The 10,742-nt window shown below is 34.5% G+C and overlaps 1 pseudogene; it reads left to right on the forward strand.

Moving 5' to 3' along the window:
* The first annotated feature begins 10,019 nt into the window (after nucleotides 1-10,019).
* On the forward strand, nucleotides 10,020-10,127 carry LOC130026765 (uncharacterized; annotated as a pseudogene).
* The last annotated feature ends 615 nt before the right edge of the window (nucleotides 10,128-10,742 follow it).

Consider the following 10,742-nt stretch of genomic DNA (forward strand, 5'->3'; position numbering starts at 1 on the left):
TACCTCTAAAGGGCGCAATATAGTGATGTCATCAAAAGGAGTTACAGAAAGAACATTGAGGCAGCAACATACATAGTTTCCTTACATCCACATTGTTTCCTTACATCGCAGGCTGGTAATACTGGCCTCAGAGGATACAAAGCCAAACTGAAACCTTTCACAAGCACTTTCACAAGCTGCAAGCACCTTGATTTGCATCCCAAAGACCAGCCTGGCTAGCACCTGAGATCTGCATATCTAAGACCAGCCAGGGTTCTGAGAGAAAGGGGAAACTGCCTCAATATACTGAAATCATTTACTGAAGACAGTTTGAAGGGGAGAAAGCAGTCTCATCCAAGCTAGTCAGGACACACAGGAAAACTGCTTCTAGGACGTGTTTCTCCTCTCCTTGTCCAACCAACATATAAGCATACATAATATTAATCATTTTGTATGGACACAGTAAGAAATACTTTGAGCTTATAGAATTGCTCTCTTAGGGCCATCTCGATCTCAGACTGCAGTGCTCAGGCCAGATATCTTTCCTATTCCTAGCAGCAGGGCCCTAGTCTCGTCGTTATTTTTGGATCATGACATCATTTGCCTATGATCAACCTCTTAACTTATAGTTAAGAATCGTGGCACCTTGGCCTGGCCCATCGCGATGCCAGGGTAGCACATAACTTACCGGCTTGCCCTGGTTCCATCCAGTCCCACGTCGGGACCCTGCCCTTGGGGTGCTAGGAAGTGAGGGCAACTGAGGCTTAAGTTGAGAAGGCAGATGCCCAGGAGTGAATAATATTCAAAGCCAATCAATTCCTAAGTTACAGAACATATTAATTAATTGTCTTCCTGTATCTACACAAAAGGGCATTGCATTAAAGTAAACTGCTCAAAAGACATAAGGAGAGGAGAAAGGCAATATTAACTTACAGTACAGCTTCAGTGTCTAAGAAGGATGAGACCTTACAAATTGGTTGGGGAAGAGAGCATAGAAGTGGTTACAGACTGACAAAGTAATGGGAGTGACTCGGGAGCACTGTGATGGGTACAATCTGATATACCTAAGCTCCGTGTACTCCAACAAATTTTATTGTATTTCCAGTATTTTACAAATGCTGTGCTCCAGACTCTCCTCAAAGATCCTTGGTCCAATAAAGTTCACCTATAGATAACAACAATATCTAGCAGTTAGATGGTCTTCAACTGAAAGGTCCGGTTCTCTCTATTTTTCCAACAGTAAATTTTTTCTAGTAGCATAGAAGTTCTACAAACCAAAGGCAGGTCGATCTTAATAAGGGGAGGTAATTTTTATCTTAAACTATTCTTTTGAAGTAGGAAGTTAGAGGGAAAGGGATACAGTAGGCTGGTACTGTGTTCTAGGGAAGCAATAAAACCAATATGGAATTTAAGAGGTTGCTCTGCCACTAGCATTGAAAGCTAAATTAAAAGCTAAATGCAGCTAAAAGTATTATGGTCAGAGCACTTGCCACACATAGGAACTGAGTCTAACGAGTCTAACTATCACCAGCACTGGTCTGCAGAGAAGTTCCAGCAGGAACAAAATGTGTGAGTACACCAAGGTGGACCACCTGAAGTTTCAAGCACTTCTTCTTGGTAGTGTCTTAGCATGAACTCTGATTTAGGAAGAAAACCTTTAAAACCAGCTCTACAAAGGGAAGCAGAACACCTCCCATTCTGGGGTGTGATGGATATTTTCACCTGAGATGTGTACTCTCAGGTCTCTCTAACTATGGAGAAGCCTGTGTTATCTAGGAACATTATAATTTCTCTTCCTCATAATCTCTAACTAAGATAGTTTTACTTCATGATTTGACACCTCCTAAATTGTGTGTGTGTGTGTGTGTGTGTGTGTGTGTGTGTGTGTGTGTAAAAGACAACGGACTCTGATGTTTGGGTAAGATTTAGAACTGACTTTTCATTCCTGAAAAGATTAATTCCTCTCTCAGCCTGAGTCCAAGACACCTCCAGAAATCTGGGGCGGAGGTCATCCACATGTTGTGCGGAATGAGTGAACTTTAGGTATAGTTTTGTTCATGGGGCTTTGTTCCAAATCCTTTACACAAGTAGAAATTAATGAAACTTTTCCAAGGAGAAGTTAAATTTCTGGTGAGTTCCCATCGCAGCCTTTTCCCCTGAATTCCTGGGGACTCTACTCTTGGGGAGCTATCCATAATTTGGACTGGAATTCTGCTTCTCAGTGATCATCAGGGATCCTGAGATAGGTCTCTTGTGTCAAAGGTCATTTTGCCTTTGAGCTGGTTTAGTCTTAGACAACGTTTTCCCCAAAACACATTACTAGGGCCCCTATCTTCCTCTCTGCAGCAAACATGATATATTATTCTTAGATATTGAAACATGTCCTAAAGGATTCCTTACGTGATTGGTGTCCTTGGGCTTAGTTACTCAAAACTGCTTAGTAATATCCTTCTACTACTTCTCTTCTTTGCTTTTTACTCTCTTCATCATACAACCTTTCTCAAATTAATTCCAAATTAGTCTACATTTATCTATTTTTATTTTTCATTTCATTTACACTCATGTATGTATAAATATATGAGATGATATTATATCTATATATCATCTCTATTTACTTCATATATTATATCTTTTAGTTTATCTACCAAGAGATTTATTTTAGGGAAATACTCCATGTGGTTATAAGTCTAAAAAGTCTCATGTTCTGCCCTCAACAAACTAAAGATCCAAGACTATCAGTGACATACTTCTAGGCTGAGTCTGAAGGACTGAGAATCAGAATGGTGTGACTACTAGCTTAAGGCCAAAGACTTGAGAAACAGAAAGCTTATAAAGTCAGTCACTTGCAGTCTAATTGCAGAAGACAGACCTCTCCATTCAAAACCAAAGTAAATTCCTATCGCTTCATCTTTATTCTCTCCAGGTCTCCAACAGATGGGATGTGACCTACCCACATTAGGCAGAACAATTTGCTTTATTTAGTTTATTGATTAAAATATAAATATCATTAAGAAATACCATAGATGTACCTAAAATAATGTTTAACCAATATGTGTGTCCCCATGGCCCAGCCAAGTTAATATCTAAAATAACCTGATAAAGAAAACTAATATACACATTTCCCCTTCTCTGGGTGGTAAAAAGGGTCTTATTGAATATTTACAAAGAAGAGATATAATGTAGAAATCTGTGTATATAGTAGAAATTCTGACTGCTAAGTTGCCAAGCTTGGATGAATAGATAGTGTTTATTATCTCCACTTTATCTAAACCTGAAAAATAAAGATCATATATGAAGTTCAGTTATTATTCCAGCTAAGATTGACTTTAGGACAAAGCTTTTTTTCTCTTACCTCTGTTTTGCTTTTTTTTTATTTTATGAATTTTTAACTGTTTTGTGAACTCAGAAACTAAAAAAAAAAGTGTGAGATTTTGTGTTAGTTGTACATATGCATGAGTGCACATATGTAATAAATAATAAAGGCGATATACTTAATGAAGTACAATATATCTTTATATAAATTATTTAGTAGAACGGTAGAACGGTCAGTAGTATAATCAGTAGATTAATGGTGGACAGTTTATGGATGTTTATCACTTTTTCATATTAAATTCAATAGTACACTTCTTTAAAAATATTTTATATACAGCAACTTTAATTTTTATTTAAATTCTCCTAAAATGCTTTCTGTTGAATTTTTAAACATTAAATTATAGACAGCAGTCAACTTTTTCCAGAATTAATAGCAATGTTTTCTCAAGCATTTACATATATATGATCTTTAAAGTAGATATCCTGTAGTGATTACATTAGTCCTTGTTTCTTTATGTTATTTTATCATGCAGAAAATTTCCATTTGGAACTCTTTGGAGTAGTGAGTTGAAATTTACCATGTAACATGTTTTAGCAAACTAGAATTGTGCAAAATGGACCAAATTATGATATTTAAATGTATGCTAATGTGCGATTTATTTGGACTATATTGATTTTGTTGTACATATTTTATACCTTAGGATAGTTTTTATGAAACGGAAAATGCATGCATATGTATGTATCATGAAAATGCTTGTCAAATTTTTGCTTTCATTTTATCTATTGCTTAAGATACCAATTTTCTCTAATGTGTATAGTATATCAGTAGTGTGACTTACGATTAATAGAAAATTTATCGAACACGATCCCGGTTTAAAAGTAAAACCTACTATGTTCAATATTAAGTTGTATTATGCCCTGCAGTGACACTATGGAATATTATTAATTTGTTAATGGATTTATTCAACACATATGTACTGGTCCCCTATAAAAGTCAGGGCAAGTGGGTTCTAATAGGTACAAGATAATCAAAGCTAGTATCACTTACAGGAATTTATAGTTTGGCAACTGGGACATTTAGCTAAATCAAGTACTATTTCTCAAAAGCAATCTCCACCCAGATACCAGAGTCACTTTCATGAAATCAGTCATTAGCTAGACATATTTGCAGGTAGATATTTTAGCTTCGTGGCAAACACATATATAAAAGGCTAATGGACTGAATTCCATAGTATTATCCTATCATCTTATAGTGATAGTTTAATCCACTGTTGCTGCATTGTTAAACTTTAATTTACGATCCTAGTATCTCAATGATTTCCAAATTATGGCATTATATTGCATATATGTACATATTATGTCTGGATATTAATTATCTACATACAAATCCCTTCTTGTGAGAAAGTTGATATAATTTGGAATGCTGTTTTTAGAGTTCCATCACAGACAGACTCAGGAAGCTAATGTAAATGGAAATTGTACCTGGGGCCTGGAAGAGAGTCAATGGATAGGGCTGTGGGGGTAGGGGAACTAAGCACCACCAAGTGAAAATAGGGACGAGGGTAATTCTATGAGAATGTCATTAAAATACTTATTTCAATTATCTCAGATGATAAAAAAAATGTAGCATAAAAATAGTGAAAAAAACCTCTAAACCACTGAACCTCACAGAAGAGTAAAATTGCAAATTTTTACTTATTTTGTTGATTTTGATGTCACGATATAATTTATGTTCTAAATGAAGTCATTTTTGACTGTGTCAGTGTATACAATTAATGATTACTCTGAAACAATCAATATGGATGAGTAGAAAAACTACTACAAAGATTTTTTGTTTATTTTATTGTGAATGTGGAGATTCTGAAGCAGTTCTAAAACTTTCCTTACCAAAATATTTATCTGAAGATTCCTAGGGCTTCCTAAGAAACTTGAAACATGTACTACTTTTATTTGATTTCCAATGCAAGTAAATCTTTTATTTTATTCATTTTTTTATTTTATTTTATTTTTTTCTTTTTGGCTCACACCCGGTGATTCACAGGGTTTACTCCTAGCTCTCCACTCAGGAATTACCCCTGGCGGTGCTCAGGGGACCATATGGTATGCTGGGAATTGAACCCGGGTCGGTTACATGCAAGGCAAATGCCTTACCCGCTGTGCTATTGCTCCAGCCCCAAATCTTTTTATGTAAGTGAGAGAATTTATATTTCAAAGAGTCCCTGAAAATGTGAATTAGGGATGGCCCAGGGCTATAATGCAATGAATACAATGTATTCCTTTGAGATTATTGTTCAGAAACCTGCATTTAGAACTGCTGTGTTACTTAATATTCCCAAACAACCCTCACTTTTTAAAACTACTGAAAACTATTAGGCATTTTTCAAAAATTGCCTTTCATGATCAAAGGCTACATACTCTAAAAAATGACTTCACTACATTATCAAATATCTTCCCTGCAGTTTTTTAGGATATATTGGTTTTCTCCTATCATGATTATTTGGTTGAGTTTTATCTTTCAAAGTGAGCAACAGTAAAGAGCTAGTGAAAGGGCTTTGCTGTTGTGTTGTGTTTGGTGGGTGTGGGGGTTGATAGAGGTTATTTATTTAATTAAAGAGAAAAATTCATCTTGCTTTAATTGAAAAGTCTTATTAAATTTCTTGAGAATCATAATTTATACTATTCATTTTTTATTGCCATATTTTAGTCCTTGTGTTCCTTTTTTTGTGGTCTGGATATTTATTATTAGAAACTGATCTGGAAGAGAGAAAAGGACTGAATCATTGAGTGTTAAATTTACTAGTTAAATTTTTAATTCAGGACTGATGTTCAAAATATCATTAACTTATCTCCCTGACAGCATCAGGGAGTGTCATCTGTGTAACTCAATTTATTGGTTTAGTTTACTATATTCTTCTGGTTTAGGTATTTCTCCCCTTCTCCCTGATTTATTCAGAACCATAGGATCATAATTAATAGAAGCAGCAAAACGAGCCTTCAGCAAATCAATTATAATTATGCATGCCATGCATATGAATAATAATCTGGTTAATAAATTTATAATGGTGGAAACTATTATGTGGATTAAAATGATAAAGGCAGTTCTAAGAGGGAATTGGGAAGAATATATAACTTAAGGATTCTTGCAAGCTGTCCTTCAGTTTAATTTGGCTTCCAGCTATGATTCAAGTTTTGATATGAAGCTATTTATTTTGAATGCAAATGTCATAAGCACTCAGTCAGTGATGTTAGTGGTGCCATTGTGTAATATTTGATCAGTAAACTGTTCCAAAATACAATATTGTGCTTTTGAAATTATGCTCTTTATCAGAATTTGCCAGGAACATTTAACTAGGCTTTAAAAAATCTTTTATGTATGAAGCACTGTTTGAAAAAAAGTAACCAAACATTATTTTCTACAGTAAATTTTAGTGATCATTTAGTGTCATATTTCTTGAGGTAAAATTATTGCTATTTATCAGTAGCACTTTTTAGTCCATGGTTAAAATAACCACATAGTCTACTTTAATGACAAACCCCTTTACATAATGCTATGGTATAAAGTTCATCTAGAGGGTTGACTGTCTTTTTTCCTAATCTATATGGTAGTTATATTTTTTGTAAAGATAGTCATGGGTTTGGTATATTGAATACACTAAACAACCTTCTGAAGCCTTTTAAAATAAACTTCTAAAGTCGCCTTGCACTGAGTCCCGAAATGAACCATATAGATTATGGAGATGAATGAATTCCAGTTTAGTTTGAGCAGGGAATTCCTATCTAATATAATAGGGAAGTATAAATGCTAGATTAAATAAAAACTATAGCAGAGTCTAGTAATGAGAATTGAGATATAATTCTGATATAATGTTGAATACAGAGACTGAAATATGAATGATCACTGTATCACGGTCATCCCATTCATCGTTGAATTACTCGAGCAGATGCCATTAATGTCTATTCCTCCCAGCCCTGAGATTTTTAGCAGCCTCTTACTCCTCTTTTTCCAAGGATTGGAGGCTCTTTCAGGGTCAGGGAAATGAGACCTGTTGTCATTACTGTATTTAGTGTATCAAATATGCCAATATGAATGATAGGGGTTTAAAAACAGAACCAACATCTAGCAAGGAAGTTACTCGATGTAACATTAGAAAGAATTGACCATACTCTGTGTGTGTGTGTGATTGAACCATGAAAGGTCACAAGGAGTTAATTCTTTATTTTTCAGTCTCTTATTGGTACATATCAATTTTCCAGAGTATTTTTCAACTGAGACATTAGAATGATTTAGGAAAATTTTCAAACACTAAAGAAAACTTTTGCAATACCAAAATATACCTAAACAACAACAGATAGGTAGATAAGATAGATAAATAGATAAATAGATACATACATACATAAATACATAGTTACATAGCTTTTATTTTTGTCCTACCAAGTAGTGCTCAGGAGTAATATGGGTGCTCACTATTAGTGATACTCAGCCAATACAGTTAGATTGTTGAATACTAGGTCCTGAGAATGAAGCATTGTTCAGGTCCTGGAGTGTCTGAACATCTGAAATCGTTCCAACTGTGCGCAGAGTCCACTCAGACTACAACAAAGACACTTGGTTTGCTTACTGTGATGCTGCAGAAAAAATTAGAATCCCATGTGCATAAGGCATGTGTCCCACCCTTTTTTTTTTATTTCCCTGGATGAAATCAGAATAAATAAATCCTCTTAAGCAGTATGGCAGTTTATAATGAGAGAGATTAAGAGAAAGAATCTTGCCTCCTCGTTGCTTTGCTCTTATATTATATATTAATATTTAATATAAGACAGAGGAATGAAGAGTTGATATCATTATCCAGATGAATCAACATAAAGGAAACTGTATATTTCACATAAACATTTCAGAGATTGATGCATTTTTGTTACATTTTTTTCTTACTTTTGAAAAATATACAGATTAAAGTTAGAAACACATCTGTTATATAAATTTAAGTGACTATTGTGTCATCAGCTTAATATGTATACTTCTCAGGTTTTAAAAAATAATTGATAAAGTATGCTATGAATCTCATGAGTAATATTATGATGGATAATGTAAGAAACATATGTAATTCATTTAAAATCTTATCTCATGTTACAGGTGATTAGTAATTTAATATTTTCACTTTCCCATTTCCAGGAAGTTTATAAAAATGATCCAATAAAACTCTACCTAAAATAGAGAACAATGAATTGAAATGAAATATACGAGTCAAATATTGTAACCATAATAGTTAATTTCATTCTAAGTTAGTATATTTACAACACTGAGATTTCTGGTATATAAAAAATAAAAAGGAAATAAAGTTTTATCAATAATAAGAGGATACAAATGTATGCAAAATCTATTTTCTCCTGATATGTTCTAACAGTATATCACTCAAGGTCTTTCTTTACAGGGAACATTGAATAATGTATCTAAATAATGCCTTTAAAAATGATTATGCGGCTAAATCTAGAAGTCACTGCATATGACTTGACTGTTCCTTGCATCAAGCCTCAATAAAACCAAGGGCATGACTTTAAAGGGTAGCTACCTGATCATTATTACATTTTTATGGATGACTCAAGCATCTTCCTTCATCGTTGTATAATAAGATGAGAATTTCTCTGCCTTAGATAACTCAAAATGTACCTTATAGTAATAGAGTAGAACTCAACTCACACATATACTTCTTCCTAACACTTCTGAGAATAAGTTTTGACCACATTCATCTTACATATATACTTCAGAGAAAAATTACATTATCTCTCAGATATTTCCTCTTTTAATGCTTTAAACTTCTGGTATAAAAGTGTTAGCACATAAAATGTGCCAATATTGGTACCAATGTACCAATAATGACTTTGACCTACAATAGCAACCAGCTTATATAATACACTAAATCACAAATGTGTTAAATTTATATTACATAAAAGAACTGAAGTCTTGCAAACTATTCCATAATGTTTATATTTCACTTCTCTGTTATTGGAAATGCTTCTATAAATATGAAGAATTTCAAAAATATTAATTTAACTGTGGAGGTGTGGTAAGATATATGTTCCTTTAATTCAATAGTCTGCTATATATATTTCTATATATAATATATTCTAGAATTTGTCTTAGAGCTTTTCTACTTATTGAGCTTATTCTCTTTTCAGGATAGAAATAATTCAGCACTTCCTTGAAATTCTATCCCCTTCACGCAACAAACATAAAAAACTCCTCAATTACACCTGAGGTTACTATACCCTACCCCCCATTATTTCAATGCCACAGAGGGGAAGTATTTGCCACTTTAGGAAATATTGATCTTGTTGTAGAATACATGATATATGTGGTATAATTCTATGAATTATAAATGCACATTCATATCTTCATTTATGTATATAGGTTTACAATCACTAGAATGATAAAAGGATAATATTCAGCTAAGAAATCAATGCTGTGTACAAATTAGATCATTCTGAAGTATAACCGTCACTGTCCTCCTGTTGTTCATCGATTTGTTCAAGCGGGCCCAGTAACATCTCCATTGGAGACTTTTGTTGTTACTGTGTTTGGCATATCGAATATGTCACAGGGAGCTTGCCAGGTTCTGCCATACAGGCGAGATACTCTTGGTATCTTGCCGGGCTCTCCGAGAGGGGTGGAGGAATCGAACTCGGGTTGGCCATGTTGGCTGCGTGCAAGGCAAATGCCCTACCGCTGTGCTATCGCTTCTCGGCCTTTTGGCTAAGATCAAGTGTAGAATCTGTTCTTATCAGTTTAATATCTGAAGTATAAAAGACACTCAATTTAATGTCCCATGGCTTTAATTCATACTGTCACTGTCACTGTCCTCCCATTGTTCATTGCTTTGCTCGAGCGGGCCCAGTAACATTGTGAGACTTGTTAATGTGTTTGGCATATCAAATACATCACGGGTAGCTTGCCAGTTGGATTCCTCCGCCCCTCTCACAGAGCCTGGCAAGCTACCAAGAGTATCGTGCTCATGCAGCAAAGCCTGGTAATTCATAGTAATCAAATTAAAAAAACAGTTGAGATTAAATTACAAATAGATATTTATAAAATTATAAAAATTTCTCATAGATTTATTTTTTCTATATTTATCTGAAACATAGCCAAACACCAGCCAAGCGGCACAAATGCTGACCGACTTTGACCGTGAGTGTGGAAAGGTCGGATTACAACTGAATCTCAAAAAGACAATGTTCATGAGAAACAGTCTTATTCCTGATTCACTCTCAACGGAACCACCATCTCCGAATGCAACAGTTATATATACCTAGGTTGAGAAATCAACATGATGAATTACATGAGTTATGCACCTGGCACCTGAGTTATGCAGAAGGAAGAGAGCGGCTTGGAATGCTTTCAAGAGTGTTGAAGAAATAACTAAAAGGACAAAGAACCTCCAGCTACGAGCACAACTCTT

The sequence above is a fragment of the Sorex fumeus genome, unplaced genomic scaffold (assembly GCF_029834395.1).
Source record: "Sorex fumeus unplaced genomic scaffold, SorFum_2.1 ptg000034l, whole genome shotgun sequence".
Classification (NCBI taxonomy): domain Eukaryota; kingdom Metazoa; phylum Chordata; class Mammalia; order Eulipotyphla; family Soricidae; genus Sorex; species Sorex fumeus.